The 22,301-nt window shown below is 38.2% G+C and overlaps 1 long non-coding RNA gene across 1 annotated transcript; it reads left to right on the top strand.

The window, feature by feature from the left end:
- Positions 1–19,412: 19,412 nt before the first annotated feature.
- On the top strand, positions 19,413–20,238 carry LOC121049693. The gene is made up of 2 exons (XR_005801080.1): positions 19,413–19,621; positions 19,787–20,238. It is a non-coding gene; the product is annotated as an uncharacterized LOC121049693 (long non-coding RNA).
- The last annotated feature ends 2,063 nt before the right edge of the window (positions 20,239–22,301 follow it).

Here is a 22,301-nt window from a genome sequence, read left to right as displayed (position 1 = left end):
AGCTATTATAAATTAAACCGATTTACCATGAAATACAGGACATCGGTGTTCAAAAATAGAAGTGATGTCTACAAACAAGAAACACATCAGTTTATTTGAAAAGAAACGATGTACAACAAACCAGTAAATATCGTTTCACATAAAAAACACGATGTACACAAAGGCATAGACATTGTTCTCAAGAGAATAAGATGGCAACATGCACGTAAAAATGGACACGAACAAACAAAATTTTTTGGTGACTGATGTCTACGAGAGTGTTAGACATCATTTCTGAAATTGTAATCGATTTAAATATTCACTTAGGTATTGTTTGACATATACTTTTTTAAGCATAAAATGTGAAAATATGAATAATTAAATATAGTTAACATACAAAATTATGATGATTGTAACGATTATACATCGATTTGTGGTTTAGAAGCGATGTTGGTCGTTGTCTGGAACATCGGTTGTTGACGCGCTTATACTGATGTCTGGATCTTTTACATCAGCCACTAAGAGGTCGGTCGGAATTTAGTTTTACATCGGTTCTAGACTGATGTCTAATAACATAATTCTGGTAGTGTAAGACTTAAAGCTGAGGAACCCTTTATATGGAGAGTTGAACATCAACAGGCTTTTGACGAGATTAAATGTTAGTTAGCAAACCTATGTTACGTCCCGAACCTAGATTTAACGATTTACTTACTATTTGGACGGTAATTGTCGAATATTTTAGTGGCCCTAAAAGTTGACTTTTTGTTCGGGTCAAAATTTGAGGAAATGTTCTTCATGAAAGTTATAGAGGACTTTAAACCGAGCGCGTGCATATGTGGTGCGTAAAAATTGGACTTAGTATGTGAGAGTTATGGCCAAAATTGTAAAAGTTACTGTTCATGGTAATTAATATATATATGGAAGTTACTGTTGGTAGATTTCCATTTTCGGAAAATCTACCTAGCCCCGGTAACTCTCTCTTCTCCTTCCCCGACCCTTCCTCCCTTTCCGCCCGAATTTTCTCCCTTCGATTTCTTCCCCTTCCGGCCGACCCACGACAAAATCCGGCTATCCCCAAGCTCGTCTCCTTCCCCTTGACGCATCTGTGGTGGTATTTTGTGGAGTTTTGGCCGGAGGAGCTCGATTTTGAGCGGGGAAGGTTACTGTAGCAGTTCGCCATTATTGTCGATTTCCGGCGATTCCGGCCAGCTCCGGTCACCAAACCGGCGTCGAAGGCTCGGTTTTCGACGGAGATCATTTTGCCCCTAGCCTCGAGCCAAGATTTGCCGTGTAGAGGCCGAATCGACAACCTAGGGTTCTTGAATTTCTGGGTTATCTTCGCCGGCAGAATTCGACCATTTCCAGGTAAAATTGGGATGTGTTGTAGTTGAGAAAATTAATCAGTGGGTTGAGTTGTAGCTATACATGGAATTTGGTAGCCAGTGGTGGAGGCGCCACTGTTGGTGGCGCGTGAGACTGTATTTGGCCGGACTTTAACTTCTGCTGTTGAGATAATTAGCCAATTATACATCTAGTTTCATAATTGCAGCTTTGGGATAGAATTGGAGATGGAATGAATATGGATTTTGATGTTGTTCAATGGTGGAATTGTTAATTGAATTACGAGGAATCCATCCATCGGATTACCTCGATTCGGCCCTAAAGCCCATACATTAAGGGAATAACATTAGCGAAGAAGATTAGGAGGTTTTGGGGCAAATAAAGATAATGTTAGGGTTTGGTTTTATTTATCGTAATTTAGTTTTCCATCCAGTAATTATGGGTTTACGAACGTTATATTGTACAGGACGTGAGGAGGATTCCCTCGAGGAGGGTTCGGATCGACGGCAGGCTTAGCCGTACACTGTGAGTGGACTTTTGTTTTCAAATAAGTGATGCATGCATTTATTTATTAAAGCATGTTCTATTTAATTAACATATTATTTTCCGAGCATATGAATTTGATTGCTATTTATCTCATGGTTTTGCTTTCAATAATGATTCTCAGGAAATAATTATGATTTATACCGGTTGTGAGTTTCGATTATTAAGTTGTTATGCTCGGATTTGAATTTATAATTGATGTTGATTTTCGACGAATTGTTTTCGATGTGATTTCCGGATTTATACTAATTATATTATATTTATATTCGTCGATTTAAGACTTTATTTGCAAATTGAGTTTTGTTGGAGTAAATCTCCATGTTTATTTATCGATTTTCGATTTTGGCATTGGGAATGCCTCATTGACAATCTACTTATTCCTTTAGCGTGTGGGACACGCTGTTAATTTATACGACTTTATGAGAATTTCCGGGTACGGTTGGGAATCGTACCCGTGTTTTCTTTATTCGTGGGACATGGGGAAGCCTTAAGGATTTATTGGATTTTAATAGTTTTTACCCACCATACCTGGATCGCTATATTTTATTGCTAGCTAGCCTATTAGTACTCCTCCCTACTTACTATGTGTTTGTGGGTGAGTAAGAGCAGAGCATGGGATGCTCCAGAGTGTGGGACACTCCGACCCGAGCCTGGGAGGCTCCCTTCTTTTGTATGGTGAAATTTCTTCCCCATATTTTATCATTACTTGACTAGCGGGGCTAGTCCGAATTCTTTTAACCAGCGGGGCTGGTATGTTTTTCACGAGTTTTTGAATTTAAAGAAATACGTTTTATAAACGTTGCATGCATCGAGATTTTATAATTTAAATTTGTGGGAAAGTATAAACTTTTCTTCCTTTACACTTATTTATTTTGTCCACTTACGCTAACGTTTTTATGTACTTTCCCCCTGGGCCCTTTGGTTTCAATTGCCCAGATCGCAGCGTTGCTGACCGGCTTAGGAGTGGAGGCTAGCACCACCTTTGCCATCTATCCTCAGTAGGTTATTTATTAACCTACCATATGTATTATATTTCGAGTGTGTTCTTTAGATTGCTCTGATTACTTTAAAAGGGTGGATTTATACGTTTGTATAATTATGAGTGTATGGGAGTTGTATAATATTGGAGGAAGTTGAAAGATTTGATTTGCTGGGTTGTAATTTATATAAATGGTTATGTTTTTGTAGTACGATGTTTATACTTGGAAATTGCGGATTGTTGCTTGGAAGCAGGGTGGCTTCAAGCATAGAAATTTACTATACGTAGAAGTGTTTCCAGCAGGTTTAGGGTTGTCCACTTTTAGGGGAAGTTCTGTCGAATTTTCCCGAAAAGTGGGCCTGCAGGTCCATCTTGGAGTTAGGAGGGTAATTCCGGGGTGGGTCCTGACAACCCACCTGTACTGGTGCCTCCCGTCTGAGGTCGGCTATTGAAATTGTACATAGCTGTAGTTTTTTAGCCCAAGATAATGACTGGGAAAAGGAACGAGCCATGTACTATTTAAGTAGAATTTTAACGGTTGTGGAGGAGAGATAAACACCGATTGAAAAGCTATGGTTGGCCTTGTATTTCTCGGCAGTAAAACTACGACCTTATATGTTGCTGTCAGTGGTGCAAGTCATATCTAAGACAGATTTGATAAAGTATATGCTTACTCGTCCCATTATCCGAGGACGAAATAGCAAGTGGATTATGGCCCTCACAGAGTTTACTTTCAAATATGTTTCGCAGAAATCGGTAAAAGGACAATCTTTTGCTGATTTCCTGGCTCACCACCCCTCTGAAGAAATAGAATCGATGGATGAAGTGGAGATTAGGACTATTGATGCAGTATCCATGCAAAATAACTTCTAGACCATGCATTTTGATGGTTCAAACATGGAAACTTCGGCCGGGGTTGGAGTTGTGATCAAGTCCCCTGAAGGATAAGTGTTTCACTTTGCATGTCAACTTGATTTTGCTTGCACTAATAACCAAGCTGAGTATGAAGCATTGATTATTGGCATGGAAATGCTACAAGAAATGGGGGCTTGGAGGGTATTGATACTTGGGGATTTACAACTCGTTATTAATCAATTGGTGAAAGAGTTCAAATGCACAAGCTAGTCATTACTACCTTATTTTGCTTTAGCAGACCAGTTAGCTGAGGCTTTTGATAGGGTAAGTTTTTCCCACGTACGGCGCAAAGATAACTCTGATGCCAATGAATTGGCATAGCTTGCTTTAGGTATGAGTTTGACAAAAAGTGAGGAAAATCAAACCATCAAGATATCGAAGAGAACAATGCCTGCCTTGCATGAGCGTGGTGTGCCAATGGAGATTTCTATGGTTACTGTGGACCCATCTGATTGGAGATATCCCATCATTAGATTCCATGATAACCCAGTGGGCAGCCATGACCGTAAAAAAAGTATTTGGCTCAAAATTTTGTTCTCTTCAAGGATCAGGTGTATCGTAAAAAGTACAGATGATTTGTTGCTGTTATGTCTTGGAGGGCAGGATGTCATGAAAGTGATGCATGAAGTGCACAAGGGAATTTGCGAAGCTCATCAAGCCGGAATAAAAATGTGTTGGTTAATTCAAAGACATGGTTATAATTGTCCAACTATTCTGAAAGATTGTATTGAGTACGCTTGTAGTTGCAGGAAGTGTCAGATTCATTGACCCATCCAGGGAGTGCCTACCAAGCTATTACATCCGATAGATAAGCCATGGCCGTTTCGAAGCTGGGCCATGGATATTATTGGAAAGATCCATCCAGCGTCCTCTAAACAACATGTTTGGATCCTAGTGGCCACTAATTATTTCACAAAATGGGTTGAGGCCAAGCCGTACACTTCTATTTCTAGTGAAACAGTGATTGCTTTTATTAAGCAGGAGATAGTTCATAGATTTGGAGTTCCAGAAATGATTACGGCCGACCGTGGATCAGTATTTATTTCGGAAGCTATGCACACGGTGGCCAACGATCTAGGAGTCAAAATGGTCCACTCTTCCCCATATTACCCAAAAGTAAATGGTCAAGTAGAAGCTGCCAACAAGGTAGTTATCAACGTCCTAAAAAGAATGATTAATGACAAGCCACGTGATTGGCATAACATTTTGTCTAAGACTTTGTGGGCATTTTGGACTTCAAAGTGGTCTACAACCGGAACTACCCCGTTCGCCTTGACATATGGCCATTATGTCATGCTCCCAGTCGAAATAAAGATTAAGGCTATTCGGGTGGCAGAGCAAAATAATTTAATAGCCGAGGACTATACTCAGGCTATGTTGCAGGAATTGGAGGATCTTGATCAAGCTAGATTGGACGCTTACAACCGTACAGAAGCTTAGAAATGTGCTGTGGCACGAGTTTATGATAAGCGAGTCAAAGGTAAAATGTTTGCTGAAGAGGATCTGGTTTGGAAGGCAATACTACCTGAAACTACAAAAGATCCAAAATATGGGAAATGGTCACCAAAATGGGAGGGACCATTTATTGTTGATCGGATCAGTGGAAATGAGGCTTGCCGTCTTCAGAATTGAGATGGAGAATTGCATTATATGCCCATAAATGGCCAACATTTAAAGAGGTACTACCCTACTGCATGGGAGACGCTGGAACATAATTCATGATTAAAGTGATTCGACTGTGTAAATAGTCGTCTCACTTGGGGGATAAGAAAAAAAATGATGTATCTGGCAGTGAAACAAGACAAGCTGGTTGATAATTTAACTAAGGTTCTAGTTGAGGTTTGGCTAAAGTTAGCTGTGGATCAGTTGAATTTGTCCAGTATTGAATCTGGTTTAGTCAATAACGGATGCGGCTAAAATTGCCTCACAATTTAACCCTGCAAAATGTAGTTGTCAGTATAGGATAAGCAGGGATCATTCAGTCCGGGATTGTAGGGTACACCTACACAAAAAGGTCAATTAACAAATAAAAGAATAAAATGGGGGGTTTTGAAATTTGGTTCCTAATCTACTTAAAATAAAAATAAAACAAATAAATCTATATACAATGATCGACTTCCCTAACCTAGACCAATACCACTCGGAAATTACTAAGTGTAAAAATAGAAAATTCATTTCAACATGCTACAAAAATGTGCCCATCATAAATGCCTAGATAAGAGCTCAAATGAAAAGCCTCAGCGGATCAATCCACCTATCTGATTCGCTCTAATGTAGGCTTGGATTGGAAAAGTCCTTACCAAGCCTAATACTACTAATTTTTGAAAACACTCAGCGTAATTCTCTTAACTAGTAGTATTATCTAACCCTCGAATCAACTCACACGTGCAAATTAACCATTAGACATAGAATTTAACACGTAATTTCCAAAATCATTTAACCATTGAACATAGTTTTTACCACTTTTTAGAACTAATTGCTACTTGTTTAACTCAGCGCCTTAACAAATAACAATTACTCTTGGCAAATTAAGCAAACACACAAGAACTCTCACCGTTATTCTAGCATGCAAACTTATGAACCTAACTCTGAAAATTACCTAAACACGTAAAAGGGTACAAGATTGTAACATGCATCATAAAAGAATTCTCGAAATTAACTCAATAATAAACTGAAAATCTCAAAAATATTAATAAAAATATTTTGAAAATTTTGTGTCTCCAATTACACAACTCGCAAATCCAAACACACAAAACCGAAACAAAAATTATAAGTAGAGTCATAGTTACACTTTGAAGCTTTCCTTAGCGGCTTAGCAACAAGGTGATGAACTCGTCTCTACTATGGTGGTGGAGCGTCCTTGACTCAACGCCTAAGAGCTTCATAGATTGATGGATGGATGGTGGTCACGGTCTTGTAGGTGATGGAAGTTTAAGGAGTGAATTGGGCAGAGTCTCGGAAAAGTTTTTGGCCAGGAAGTGATAGGCAAGGAATTATCTTAGCTGGGAAGTGATGCAAATTCTATTCTGGACGTTGCCTATTTATAGGGGAGCATTGGTTGGCTTTTGTCGATCATACCCTTCATCATTGGACGGATGGGATTACATCATAATTCCTTTAATTTCCCAACTGAAACATCTCCTTTATGGCCTTAATTCCTCTCATAATAGGGTCTTTTAACAAGCTGAAACATCTTTCACTTATTTATTTTCCAGTTGAAACATCTTTCTCCTTTATTCCCCAACTGAAAAATGTCTTTCTCCTTCATTCTCCAGCTGAAAACGTCTTTCTCCTTTATTTTCCTTCTTCATTGCTTGGTCAACTGTCTTAGATGCTTTATTTTATGACTCCATCATTGCTGTTTCCAAGAGTTCCACCAGGCAATGTTTCCTACAACAAGCAAGAGAATATCAGAATTTTCTAGAGAAAATAAAGGGAATTAAAATGTAAAGACCGCAAAAACAATCGACAGTGAGGAATCCTGTCCAGCTAGGATTTTTCATGAATTTTACTTTTTCCGCCTATTTCACTCCAAACACTCAACAAGACACTCAAAATGACTCAATGACTCAAAACACTAAACTTAAGGGAGAAACAAGGCTAAAATGGGGCACATAGTCAATAATATCGTCACACTTTTTGCTCCTATCAATAACTTAATTCAAATTTTTCTTGCTCCTATCAATAACTTAATTCAAATTGTTCTAGCTGAGGTTCGGCTAATCCTAGCCGAAGATTGGATATGGTTTGGTTGATCAAGTTTGTCCTAGCCGAGGTTCAGCCGACCTTATTTAGGATTCGGCTCAATGTTGAGCCGTGAAAAGTTACTAAAGCTTTTGTCGTTGTCCCACAGAAGTAACTACAGTGATTTAAGAGTTGTAATGAATGTGAATTAGCCGAGATTCGGCTAATCCTAGCCAAGGATCGGATTTGGGTTGGTTAATTAAGTTTGTCCTGGCTGGGGTTCAAGTGAGCTTATTTGGGATTCAGCTCAATAGTGAGCCTTGAAAAGTTACTAAAGTTCTATTACTAGCCTATAGAAGTAATTGCAGTAATTTAAGAGTTCTAATGAATGTGAATTAGCCAAGGTTCAGCTAATCCTAGCTGAGAATCGGATATGGGCTAGTCAATTAAGTCTATCGTAGCCGAGATTCGGTTCATCTTAGTCAAGGTTCAGCTCAATGGTGGGCTGTCAAAAGTTAATTTGGGTGATATCACAGTTGGGGTGAAGCAAATTAGTTCACAAGTTATTAAACTTACCTAATGCACGGCTATGACACGAGATTAAAAAAAAAAGGAGAAGACAAAGCGTAATTAAACGGCCAAATTTTTTTTTTATTAAGGTCGAGGTCTAAGTAGCCGGAACAAAAAAAAAAGAAAAAAAAAGGTGGTGCTTAAGCTGAGTTGATCAAAGAAGAATCTTCCTCCATGCGTCCTAGTTAATACTAGTCTTGGTCAGCACGATGTCAATTTCTTCTTTCTTGGCCAAGAATTCTTAAGTGGCTTTCCCGTGCCTCAAGAAGATTCGAAGCTTGCGGTGATGTTCACTAGATTGCTGTTGGATAGTAGCTATCATCTGGGTCATATGGTCGCGAACTGCAATCACACGTTTCTCCAACTCGGCTAATTCTTGAACATCTTTGTCATAACTATGGCACAACTCTATTAGCTGTGTGTCTCGAGGACTTTGTTGAGCAACAATATCTCCATAATTTCTTTCAAGTCTACGGCTAGTGTCCCACTTTTTAAGAGCAGTGATGTAAACAGGAATGCTAGCGTCCATAATCTCAAGGTGTTCTTCAATTTTTCGTGTCTTTTCATGACTAAAATGGTGCGCCGAAATTGAAATGTTCAGCTATGAAATGGCCGTAGAGTTTATCACTGATCACACTTACAAGTTCAGTATGACAAAGATCCTCTACAAACTTGGCCGCGACTACTATTTGGTCATTGTCAGCCATCTCTTGTTCATGGCTAGTTTGTCGATCGGTGAGCTTGTTTAGCAAAGCTAAGGTCTCTGTGGATAGAAGATGAGTTGGTGGAATGACCTAAAAAAAAAAGGGATGAGTGTGGATGCAATCGTGCCAAAGTAAAGAAATACAAAGTTTGTTTAAATTCCGTGTCTAGCAATTTACCTGATTAGTTTGTTGTTGTTGGAAGCTTGTTGTCTCCTCTACAATCTCGATTGGAGAAGGCTCATGATAATATGACGTTTGATTTGGCTCAAAAGATTTTTCCTGCCAATAGATTATTTAGAGCCATGTAAAAAAAAAATGGTGAGACAAGGGTAAGAGGAAAATACCTCATCATCCTTGGGTAGGGATTGAGCAGAATCTTCAATTGACATGGTGTCTTCACCTTCCACCCAAGTCTCATTGGCAGCTTCATTATCATTGAGGAATAATTCTACTGTGTGGTTGCTATCACCAGAGTTAGAAGGAGAAATCTCGGTAACATCAGTAATAAGAATGGTGTTTCGTTTCTTTGAGGCCGAGTGATTCTCTCCATCTCGGTTATTCGGGCTATCCACATCTTCATCTTTTCTGAGCTCGTCAATACTCCTGACCATTAGAAATACCTTTTAACATTCGTGACGTGAATAAGTCTGACAAATTTTGATGAATAACTTGACCACCAGATAGAAAAAGGAGGAGTTGGTCTGTTGCTTGGTTGAAATATTTTCATCTTAAAACAGTTGAAGTGTTGACGGAAGCGTTTTGAAACGGTGATGCACATGCTTTTTTATCTGAACTTTCAGCGCCATGAACTCAAAAGATTTTCAGAATGTTGATATGGGACAGGGCAACTTTGCATAAATCCAAACTGACGAGCGAAGTAGTTGGGGAGGTAAATCTCAACACCTGGTTTGTATTTGCTGGAAGTTGCAAGTCCATAATGCAAATCCCGTGAAATTAGAAGGCTGGCCAAGTTTCTCTTAATTGAACTTCACTAAGAACTTTTGATGCTTTATTCAAACCGAGTGCAGTGGAGGTTGGATGCCGTTGAGAATAGTAGACAAAGAAGCTCTCTAAACTTCGAAATGTGTAGAACATCTTAAAGCAATCTTCAAAACACATGTGGGATAAAGGTGTAGCCATAAGGTATCAGCCATACATAACATCATGGTTGTATTCAGGCCGAGCAATAGACAATTGAGGGAAATAAGCTCGTAGCCACAGTTGGAACATGCAAAGTGGATCGCCAACATTAGGATTCATGCTGTTAGCCACAATACGGTGTAAACATCTTTAAAGATGCGCAAGAACAAATGGGCCGAGGGCTAGTTTGGTACCAGAAGCTAGGGCCTCGGCTATTGCTGCATAGTCACGAGGGCACTGTCCTGACTTACAACAAAATATGTACTTGCATAATCAGTAGAACAAGAAAGCCGCGTGTTCATACTCTTTGACTGGTTGTCTTTCTGAAGATTCTTTTGAGTAGACCACACTATATGTGTTATACAAAGTGCTGTAGTTGCGGTGCCTCTTCGATTCGTTTGTAGCATCCATTTGTTCTTCTTTATCATCATATTTGGGAGGAAAAAAGCTATCCATAAAAGCTGTTGGAAGACTGTGGTTCGTACTAATTTTAGTACCAATGGGTGATAGGCCGATGATACATATGTCCAAAATTGTAGGACTCATGTAGCCTAATGGCAGATTCATGGTATTAGTAGCATCCATTTGTTCTTCTTTATCATCATATTTGGGAGGAAAAAAGCTATCCATAAAAGCTGTTGGAAGACTGTGGTTCGTACTAATTTTAGTACCAATGGGTGATAGGCCGATGATACATATGTCCAAAATTGTAGGACTCATGTAGCCTAATGGCAGATTCATGGTATTAGTAGCAGAGGCCCAAAAACATAGTGCTGCCGCTAACATGGGTTTTCTGCCACTATGTCTTGTTCCGTGAGTTTGATGGCATGAAAGATACCAATTTCTTTCCAAAGGTCGCTGAAGTAATGCTCCATTCTTGGGACCCATGCTTTCCATTTGTCTGTAAGAGTTGGACAACCTTGCAGCTTCTTGGCACGCCACGGAGACTAGTCACGTTCAAAAAAATGCCACAAGTGTCCATTTGGTACTCATCAAGAATTTGTGAGATTACTTGCGGCATGCCTCCAGGAAAGTGAGGACCCAAATAACAGGATGGTGGAGTGTCCCTTGATAATTCATGAATTACCCCTTCATGCACCGCATCCTTCATTGACAATAGAGTTTGGTTGAATTTCGTTGAAAATTCTATAGCCTCTTCTTTTACCACGTCGTCCATGATGAAATTGGAGGAGTCACTGCAAGCTATTGAAATTTTTCTACAAGGGAAAGCTGCATAAGAGGCTTCGTTTTTATAGAAGTTTGGTAAGCAAAAGTCTTATTCAATGAGGAATCCACGTACAGGGGAAGAATTCTGAAATAACTCCTACCCATCATTGACTTTGATGCACTTCCTTTTATAAATCCTTATTCAGTTATTTGAGACGTGTTTGGGATCCATTTAATTAATGGTACTAATTAGTTAAATATTTGATTCCATTAATTGCACGGTGGCCAGGTGATGGCAGCCATTCCATAATTGAAGGTGCAATGGCAGCCATTCCGTAATTATCATTGGCATGAATTAATTGATTAAATATTAGATTATTTAATTCTTGGTTCAAATGAATGATGGCAGCCACGTGCTTTAAGAATGATGGCAGCCATTCTATGTAATTAAAGATGCGGTAGGGCAGAGGGAAGTCTATGATATGATCACTTGACATGAGCTTGAATTAATCCAATTAATTCAAGGGGAGGAAAGTATATGCGTGCACGTTTATTTGGAAGACAAGAATAGCGTTATGGAATGCTCGGCAAACTCTGAGGCCGAAATTTACAAAAATAAAAAAAGTTTCGCAACTCGGCTTATGCTGAGCTATAAAAAAAAAAAACCAGAGAGAGACACGGCTAGAATTGCTGTTCATGATGCTGAGCTATACCAAAGTTTACTATGCTAGTACCTTGAGGCCTAGTTACCTTAAAAAGGAAAGCCATGGCTTGATTTGAAGCCAAGTTATAGAAGGAAAGGAGAGTTTAGCTAGCTTTCATGAAGCTGAAGTTCCTAAAATTTTTTACCTTGGCTAGACTTCATGAAGCCGAGCTCCATAAATTATTTGTGTTTTGACACAGCTAGCTTTTATGAAGCCAAAGTTTAGAGAAGTATTTACCTTTGGGTAGATTCATGAAGCCGAGATCTATTGATTATTTTAACTTGGCTTGCTATTTTTTTTTAAGCCGAGGTTCAAATAAGAAAATCCCATGGTCAAATGACTCAAATTGGGCCAAGGAACAAAAAGTGAAGTCAAACTTACGGCCAAGTAAGGTTGAGATCAGGTGGCAGCCCAATTGAGTTGCTTACCAAGAATGTAAGCGTATCGGATATGGCATGGTGTAGGTTGGAGCAGATGAGTTAGAAAAAGTCGGTCCTTGCCAAATTAAAGTACATCGGTAATCCTACAATCCCTTAACCACTCGGCATTGAAGCCGAAGCTCAAGGGACTGGGGGGCTCTGTTTGAACCTAAGTTTGGCAAGGCCCACGTAGCAGATAATTAATTTAGGGCCCACAGGAGGCAAGACTGGGTAATGATGGGCCGTGATATATTAAGTATTTAGTTGAGGCCCGGCTCACTTCAGCCGAGGTCCGGCTCACTTTACCTCAGCCGAGGTCCGGCTCATGTGAGTTGAGGTTTGGATTACTTGTGGCTGAGAAAGCTCTATCCAATGTCTGTTTCAGTTAACCAGGGACACTAATGGCAGGACATTATGAGCAGATAAAAGCTACTAAATGTCAAATTCTACGTTCAGAGACATTACAACACTAAGTGTGGCCGTTACAAAAATAAGCATTGAAGAGTCATGATGATTGATCGCTAGTTATGCACATCAAATGAATTTTATTCTTACAATTCAATTTGTAATCAATCCAGTCTTAACAATTAAAGCTGAGATTGTATTTGTTTTATTATCTTTATTATGTACTATAAAATGGGTCGTAGACATCCTTGTGAAAGGTCCACGACCAAAAACATAATAGCTCAATACAAATTCAATATTCTCAAATTCTCTATTTGCATCTCTACACTCTATCAATCTACAGTATCTCTCGTCAATTATTTTACTTACTAGTATTTTTCTTGTTTTTCCTGCACTTTACATTCTTGCATATTTATTTTGTCGTTCTTTAATTCCTTGCTCATTATTTTTCTTGCACTTGATTTCTTTGCATCTATTCTCCTACATTTAATTTTTCACAAATCATATTAAGAAAATCATATAAACAAGTTTTTAGGGTTCATGCGTTCCTTCGTCCGTACTCATATTGAATCAAGGCATCAGGATAACACCTTATACTTTGATTTTGTTTGTACTGTGACTTGTGAGTATCTGCATCCTATAGATTTATCAATTATCACTCACACTTTCACATTCACTCACTGAGTTGCACAGCACGAGCACTCTGACTAGCAAAGCCTAGTTGTGTAAAGTCCTTGCATCCAAGGCAGAGAGAACCCCGTGGCCAAGATCGATCATTCCTCTGCCCACAATCGACTGATTAGAAGTCAGATCAGTGCAAACTCAGTAACCTAGATCAAAACCTTGCTTGGCCTCTCGGCCGTGAGTTGGCACGCCCACGCACATGTCACCAAGCTAGAAGGATGCGTGTAAGCCAAGAAGACCTCGGTCGAGTGACACATGGCCGAGATGATTTTTGAGCGAACAGCATCAGACCACTTATTCATCAACACATATATGCACCAAAATCTAAACCTTCAACATACTTTTTCATGAACACAATAGTACCTCTAACCAAAATTTCAAACTACTTTATCATAAACACATCTATAGCAACATATCATTTTCAGTAACCAAAACATACAAAGACCACTCTAGTGTCTAATTTCGAGTTGACAAGCTTATAGGCATCCCTGAGTGGATGACTCTGTGTGTGTGTATTTACGTGAAATATGTATATCTGGATGGTGTGGCATTGTGATATGTAGACTTTTGGTGATTTCATTCATGTTATTAAATTGAACAATTACTTATGCCGGAGCACTACTAGAATTTTCCTCATATACATCGGCCAAAAACTGATGTAAAAAAAAATTTGTACACATGTGTTAGTGGGTGATGTAAAAGATTGGAAAAAAATAGACCCCGATGTCTCATATAATAATAAACATCGGATTATGTTCCAGAATTGATGTTAAACTGCTATTATGATCACAAATTGGTGTTTTTAGATATTGTTAAACCTTCATATTTATGCATTTAATGCTTAACGAAATATAGGTCCAACAGCACTAGTATGAATTTTAACATCGTTACTCATTCTAGAAACGATGTGTTATATTCTCTTACACATTGGTGTTTTTGAAGTTTGCCTGCTGTTTATAAGTTTTACAGGTACTTGCCATACATCACACTATTTAAGATTGAATCTACATTCTTTTGTATTACGCGACCAATATTCATTAATCTATTAAACATCGTTTCCTTTTATGAAGTGATGTCCATTTTTCTATTAAACATCAGTTTTTGAGATTGGCACCGATGTTCATACTTATACTAGACATCGTTTTTCATTTAATAAATCGATGTCCATTGGATTATTTTACATCGTTTCTTACTTATTAAGTCGATGTCCATTGAGTTGTTTTACATCGTTTCTTACTTAATAACTCGATGTGCACTAAAGAAATAGACATAGATTTTTGTTTCCAATCTGATGTATCATCTCTTTAATGACATCGTTTTTGAAGTGTAATACTGATTTGAAATAGACGTATCATCTATAATGCATATACTGTATCATCTATAATGCATATACCTCCCTAAATGCTCAGATCCCATCTTGCTCGCAAGATGGTTGTACTCGGGGCTATTAGCAAAATATTCACGCTCCCTGTGCCTAGCAGCAATCATATCAACACTCTTGTTTATATCAGCTTGGGAGTGATTCACAACACCAATCCAAGGGAATTGAAGTCTATATGATATTCCTTCCAAAATCTAGAAAGTAAAGGTAAAGAGATTGATTAAAAATGAGAAACTCCAAAGATGGCAGCCAAAATGATACTGTAAGGAGAATATCGAGTATAACAGATGATGATAGCCAAAAGAGATTCAGTGTTTAACTGCAATGTCATCCCAAAAGCAACTCGCAGTTGACAATAAAAATTTACTTAGGTTTCAAGTCATCCAAAGGAAGTAAACTGTTTCATTTGCAAGCAATGCACATCACAAGACCTAAGATCCATTGAATGCAATAATTAATTAAGCTAATACCAAGGGTGAAGGGTGTAAAGCTACCAACAACTTTGACCTATCTAACAAGTCAAGCAACAGTGAAATCAAACGGAGAATTGAAAACTTCAAAAAGCGAGGAAAAAACAAGCAACATTCATAAATCAAAATCCAATAATACCTATAATATAATTGACTCATAACAGAATACCTGTACAACACTCTCAAAATGAACAAAAAAGTGCCACCCAAGTCATTAAATTAATTAATTCCACATCCTTTAAAAGCAACCAGTATTTCTCTTCCCCCCTCTCCTTATGGCTATGAAATTGCATTCAAAATCGCAATTCTTTTTGGAAATGAAAATTAAGCTAAAAGAAAATCACCGAAGCAAACTTACATCGACTGCATTTGTACCTTGGTCCATAAGATCAATCTTTGTGAGAAATCCAAATGTCCTCTCACCTGATCATTTGCTATACAAACAACTTAAAGTCAATGTGCACAAATGGAAGACTTGTCCTAATAAGAGCAGCTTGCGACTCTCAAATAACATACACACTATTATTTGAACAAAAGCGTGTAACAAGTTATAAGATTATAACTCACTCTGACTTATCTTTTTACCAAGGTCAAGGACAAATGTGATGTAGTGGGAAATATCTATAAAACCAATAAAAATGAGAACCACCAGAACTAAGATTATAGTAGTAATCACCTTTCACCATTTCACGTAATACTTCTTTATGCAAATAACTATTTTAGAAATTATCCCCAGCATTAGCAATTTAATTTAGCCATTAGAAACAGCTACAACATTTTCCAACTCTGTAGTGTTCAGCTTGCTTTCACCTCACCGCTGAAGATAACTTTTTACTTCCTCGATAGTTTTTAACTTCCAATTTACAACTTTTCAGATTCCTTAACTGCTCCCTATTATCTTGTTTTTGTAATCTGTTAATTTGAGGAGGTATATTACTCCACCCACCATATTCTTTTAGCTACCACATATCTGAAAATCTAGCATATTGTCTATAAGAACATTGTTCATAATCTTACCTTTGGGATCTACTTCACGAGAGATCTTAATTGCATCAGATGTAGCAAGATCTTGGTTGGCAGGGGAAATAGCCAGAATGATACAGTTGGGCTGCAAGAGAAGCCATATAGTACAAATCTATCACCTGTCAGTTGCCTTAACACGTAGATAAGTGACAAGCTAGGCAGCTGCTTATATTACGCTGTACATTTTTACTGTAAAAATCTATCACCTGTTCATTTTTACTCTATTGTTCATTTTAACTTTTGGTCTAACTTCTTTTTATCTCCATATTTCCCATTAGCATATTTATCATACATATGAAACACCAAACTCGCACAAAATCACATAGGAATCTAATCAACATCATTCATTATTATGAAATCTCATAACCTAGTTTCTTGTAGATATTCTCAACCGTTTGCTTAAATTACCTTCTCAATGAAGCCCCTAACCATGTTCTCAATGTCCTGCACTATGCTCTCTGCCTGACCCTCTACAAGACCACCAAATTAACACAACATCAGTTTAATTCCTGTAAGGTGCCCAAAGAGCTTGACAATGATAGCGTTTGCAAAGGTCTTAAGGAATGTAACTCACCTACAACTACCTTTGTGAGTCCAGGAAGATCTATTGGTGTCAAGTTCACAACTGCCAAGTGCTAGCAAATCATAAAAATGAAAAAAAAAAAAAAAAACAGATAAAATTATAGCATTGTGAAAGTACTTGAAATAAAGAACTCTAGGTATAAGCAACAACCACAAAAAAATTGTGCAATTACCATATAATGTAAACAGTCATCTCCAATGTTGTGGTCTAAAATAGCTTATGATCTAAAATTTTAGATCTACTGAAAGTCCTATTCATCCAATTATATAAACATGTGATCCTATATGCCGGATTTGTTAAGTTATTCAAGTCAGCACAATCCTAGGAAAAATTGTACAATATGAGCAACAATTCTGTCTCACCATTAGGGGAGTAGATGCTAAGATGGATAGGCACACTCGAAATCGCCTTGGTCCGGCTGGTCTCTCTATCAGTCTCATCAGATATCTCCTGTCTAACAGCAGCTATACATTGAAAACAATATCAACATCTACAAGTAAAACGCAAACTGCAAGTCTGAAACAATTTGCAATAGCAAGAAAAAAAAGAAGAAGATAGAGAAATGTACCAAAATCAGTGAACCTCTTCCTCGGGAGGTGCATAAACTCGGCGTAAAAAGACATACACACATACATACTGCCACAATGACACACACACACACACACAAACAGCTGCAACATCAGAAACCATGAATTGATTACAATGAAGTAACAAGCAGAATGAGTAGTTACTTGTTGGCCCAAGCTTAAAACTTCCAAGCTAAAGAAACCTTCATGACTAGATAACACAGTTTGAAGTCTCCTCTGCAAAACCCAAAACCTATAACTCAACAAAAGCGCAAAAATTTCCCAAAATCAATCACAAACAATGAGAAGAATCGAGAGAGAGCAAACCAGATATGGAGAATGCCCAAAAAGCTCAGAACATGAATGCCCAGAAAACTCGAATGCAGCCCACAAAGCTTCGGTAGATGAAACACAAATCCTTGGAAGCAAAATAAGAAACAAAATCAGATCAGTGAATTAAGGACTCACAAATCCTTCGAAGACATGCATTGAACAAATTCGTCAATTACTTATGACAAAAAGCTCAAATTTTCTCCAAAAGGCCGGCCTCGATCTCTGATTCTCTTCACCGTCTTCGAGCAGAGGAGCTGGTCCGAGGCAGAAAAGGAGGAGGACTAGGAGGGTCGGGTTGTGATTGTAGCCGGAGATCGAAGACGAGGAGGAGGGTTGTGGTCGGAGGCGGAGAACGAAGAGGAGGAGTGTTTTTGTCGGAGGTGGAGAATGAAGGAGGAAAGGGAGGTTTGGTCGAATAGTGTTAGGGCAAGCTGAAGTCAGTCCAAATATGTCTAAGTGTGAGAATGAGCTTTTCCTCTCCTGCGCCTCTTTAAAAAATTTTAACTTAGCCGCTCCGCGTTTTTCTGAAAATTCAAATGAAACTTTTGTCACCGACTAATTTCAAAACCGATGTCAGTTATATGCATACAAATCGGTTTTTGAGGAATCGATGTTAATAACGTTGTTTTACATCGCGTGTATTTCTCACCGATTTAATTGTCATGATGTCTATGAGCATAATTCTAGTAGTGGAGGTATATTTGATGATTTATATTGTTGAAATAGTGATTTGGAGTTATGGTGTGACATTTGTGAGTTGTGTGGGATTTCTTTAAATGTCTTGTTCCGAGGGACGAAAGGGTCTGAAGTCCGAAGGTTACAGTGACAACTTGGGTGCAAAGATATCGGATGCTTGAACCTTGGCCAAGGTGACAGGCAATGATTCAGTTAGAGCTCTAGTCTGTTGCAAGCTTGCGGTCATGGTGGTAACTGGGTTACTGCATCATGAGTATGTAGCATGTTGTATGCATGCGGTCATGGTGGTAACTCGGTTACTGGATCATGAGCACGTAGTTTGTTGTATGGGTACCGTCATGGTGGTAACTATGTTACTGTATCATGAGTACGTAGTTTTCGGAGAATGTTTCTGGTGTTCTTTCTTTAGTTTATATGTGAGATTTGGATTACTATGATGTCTTTTGTTTGATTTTAAGGTAATCTCCTGAACTAAACTATATGCAGGGGTTACTGTGATATTTTGGAATGTGTGCTTTTCGGTGATCTCTTGAACTAATTTTCTATGCAGAGGGATTACTGGTTTTCATTTAGAATGATTTAATTGTCACGGTTGTGACATATGTGTTCCTAAAAAGAAAAAGAAAAGGATTTTGTTGTTGGAATTAATCATTGTGTTGATTGTTTTCCTCGAGTCAGAAAGACATTTTTGTGGTTATTTAGGTTTACTCACACGAGCTTGCAAAAGCTTACTGGGTTTGTTGTTTCAACCCGGTGCACTATTCCATGGTGTAAGAGTTATTGTGCAGGCACTACAAGAAATCTGGCCTTTTACCGCCTAAAATTTACGGCGTGCATGCATGTGTGCGGTAAAAATTGGTCATTTACGGCGTGCATTTATAGCATGCCGTAAATGTAGTATTACATATAGCTATTTATGGCGTGCTTTAAAAGTGCGCCATAAATGAGTTTCTGTCTTGAGTTATTTACGGCTTGCGTTGATAGCATGCCGTAAATGTAGTATTATGTAGAGGTATTTACGGCATTCTTTAATTGCGTGCCGTAAATGGGGATGACGTATTTACTGTGTGCATTAGTTGCGCGCCGTAAATGGGGATGATCTATATTCACCTCAAACTTGTTTGCCCGCTCAATTTTTTTGCCAAAACTTAAACTTCCCACTTTTTTTTTAAAGGACATAAAGGTTCCATTGAAACAAAACTTCTCTCCTCTCAGACGGCCAACGCTTACAGCTCGCCATCTCTCTCACGAAATCTCCCTCTTGATCTTTACCCACATGGCCGAAAACACCAGTTGATGTCGAAGCAAAAGCCTATCCTCTAGCAATTGCAGTGGGTAAATTTCTTTGTCATTTCTCCCTCATCTGCATACCAAATTGGGGTATCGGATTTTAATTTTGTAGGGTTTCTTTTAGATTGGAGATGAACATGCATCGCTTTGCTATTCCAATTCTGTTTTTGGGCTTTTGATATTCATAATTTTCTGCTAGTTTTTGAGCAGCTCAGGTCTAAGTTTTCGGTTGGGAGATGGTAACTATGCGGTAGGCGCTGGGCGGCTGGGCAGTCATGATAGTTACTCTCCGCCTCTCCTTTGTCGCTCTCTTTGCACCACGCAACCGCGCCACACCCCTCTCTCCCTCTCTCTCTCTCTCTCCCTCCTTGATGGGATCTCCCTCAGTCTCTCACTATAAGTTCTTGTTCTTCTTAATCTGGGAAATTTGAATTTGAAATTGAAATGAATTGGAAATTTGGAATTCGAATTGGTATGTCCTACACTCATACTGAAAATCTGGGCTTCGTATTGATTCTATTGAAGAAAAGAAACTTGTATAATCAGGGCTTCGTATCGATTCTATTGAAGAGAAGAAAGTTGTATAATCTGGGCTTCGTATTCGTTTAATCTAGTTAGATATAATGAATATGCATATTGTTAATGAATAATGCTTCGTTTAATCCGGTTAGATTTAAACTGGGCTTCGTATTCTAATGAATTATGCTACTTGGTAATTGGTATTCGTTGAATATGGAAATTTAATTTCATTTATTTTGCTGCTTCTACTTCTAAGTTTGCTATGATGCAGTCTTGATTCTACTTTAAATTTGGTTAGATATAATGATTAATGAATAATGCTACTTGGTCAATTACTTAATTATAACTTGCTTCAACTTGAGGGCAGCCCATTGAGGAATGCTAATTATCTTAACCTTAGCTTGTTAGTGGTTGATGTTGTTAGTTTATAAATGAGAGATTTTCTGGTCAATTGAGAAGTTGGGAACTATGAGTCTGCAACATATCTAACATGGGTTGTTGTGGAGTGCCTTGGTTTATGTCTGCCAATCTTTCTGAAGAGTGGCTTGGTTTATGTTGGCATCCTAGTCATAGATTGTGAGATTAGTAGCATATTGTGATTACCACATTTTCTTCTTCTCTCCTATTGACATAACAAATTTATGTTTAAATCCTGGCAATTGTCAACTTGACACTTGTTGATCTTCCTGGGCATACAAAAGTTTCTGTTGGTAAGTGTCAAGGCTCTCATTGTTCACATGTATTTCTTTGTCGTTGTATCTGCCTGTGGAAAAGAGTAAAGAAGTTCAAAGGCTATGGATGGAAAAAGGAATGGTAGTACACAAATGCATATCTAGTATTTGATAGGAGCAAAAAGTGTGACGATATTATTGAATATGTGCCCCATTTTAGCCTTGTTGAGTGTTTGGAGTGAAATAGGCAGAAAAAGTAAAATTCATGAAAAATCCTAGCTGGATCAGGATTCCTCACTATAGATTGTTTTTGCGGTCTTTATATTTTAATTCCCTTTATTTTCTCTTGAAAATTCTGATATTCTCCTGCTTGTTGTAGGAAACCTTGCTTGGTGGAACTCTTGGAAACAGCAATGATGGAGTCATAAAATAAAGCATTTAAGACATTTGACCAAGCAATGAAGAAGGGAAATAAAGGAGAAAGACGTTTTCAGTTGGAGAATAAAGGAGAAAGACGTTTTTCAGTTGGGGAATAAAGGAGAAACATGTTTCAACTGGAAAATAAATAAGAGAAAGACGTTTCAGCTTATTAAAAGACTCCATTATGAGAGGAATTAAGGCCATAAAGGAGACGTTTCGGTTGAAAAATTAAAGGAATTATGATGCAATCCCATCTGTCCAATGATGAAGGGTATGATCGACAAAAGCCAACCAATGCTCCCCTATAAATAGGCAATGTCCAGAACAGAATTAGTATCACTTCCCAGCCAAGATCGCTTCCTAGCCGATCACTTCCTTGCCTATCACTTCCTGGCCAAAAACCATTCCAAGACTGCCCAATTCACTCCTCAAACCTCCATCTCCTACAAGACCGTGACCACCATCCATCCATCAATCTACGAAGCTCTTAGGCGCTGAGTCAAGGACGCTCCACCACATTAGTAGAGACGAGTTCATCACCTTGTTGCCAAGCCGCTGAGGAAAGCTTCAAAGTGTAACTATGACTCTATTTACAATTTTTGTTTCGGTTTTGTGTGTTTGGATTTGCGAGTTGTGTAATTGGAGACATGAAATTTTCAGAATATTTTTATTAATATTTTTGAGATTTTCAGTTTATTATTGAGTTAATTTCGAGAATTCATTTATGATGCATGTTACAATTTGTGCCCTTTTACGTGTTTAGGTAATTTTCAGAGTTAGGTTAATAAGTTTGCATGCTAGAATAACGGTGAGAGTTCTTGTGTGTTTGCTTAATTTGCCAAGAGCAATTGTTATTTGTTAAGACGCTGAGTTAAACAAGTAGTAATTAGTTCTGACGGGTGGTAAAAATCATGCTTTAATGATGAAACGATTCTCGAAATTACGTGTTAAATTCTATGTGTAATGGTTAATTTGTACGTGTGAGTTGATTCGAGGGTTAGATAATACTACTAGTTAAGAGAATTACGCTGAGTGTTTACGAAAATTATTAGTATTAGGCTTGGTAAGGACTTTTCCGATTCAAGCCTACATTAGAATGAATCAGATAAATGAAT

This window comes from Rosa chinensis, chromosome 6, assembly GCF_002994745.2.
Source record: "Rosa chinensis cultivar Old Blush chromosome 6, RchiOBHm-V2, whole genome shotgun sequence".
Taxonomy (NCBI): Eukaryota; Viridiplantae; Streptophyta; class Magnoliopsida; order Rosales; family Rosaceae; genus Rosa; species Rosa chinensis.
This window is presented reverse-complemented; position numbering and strand designations above follow the sequence as displayed.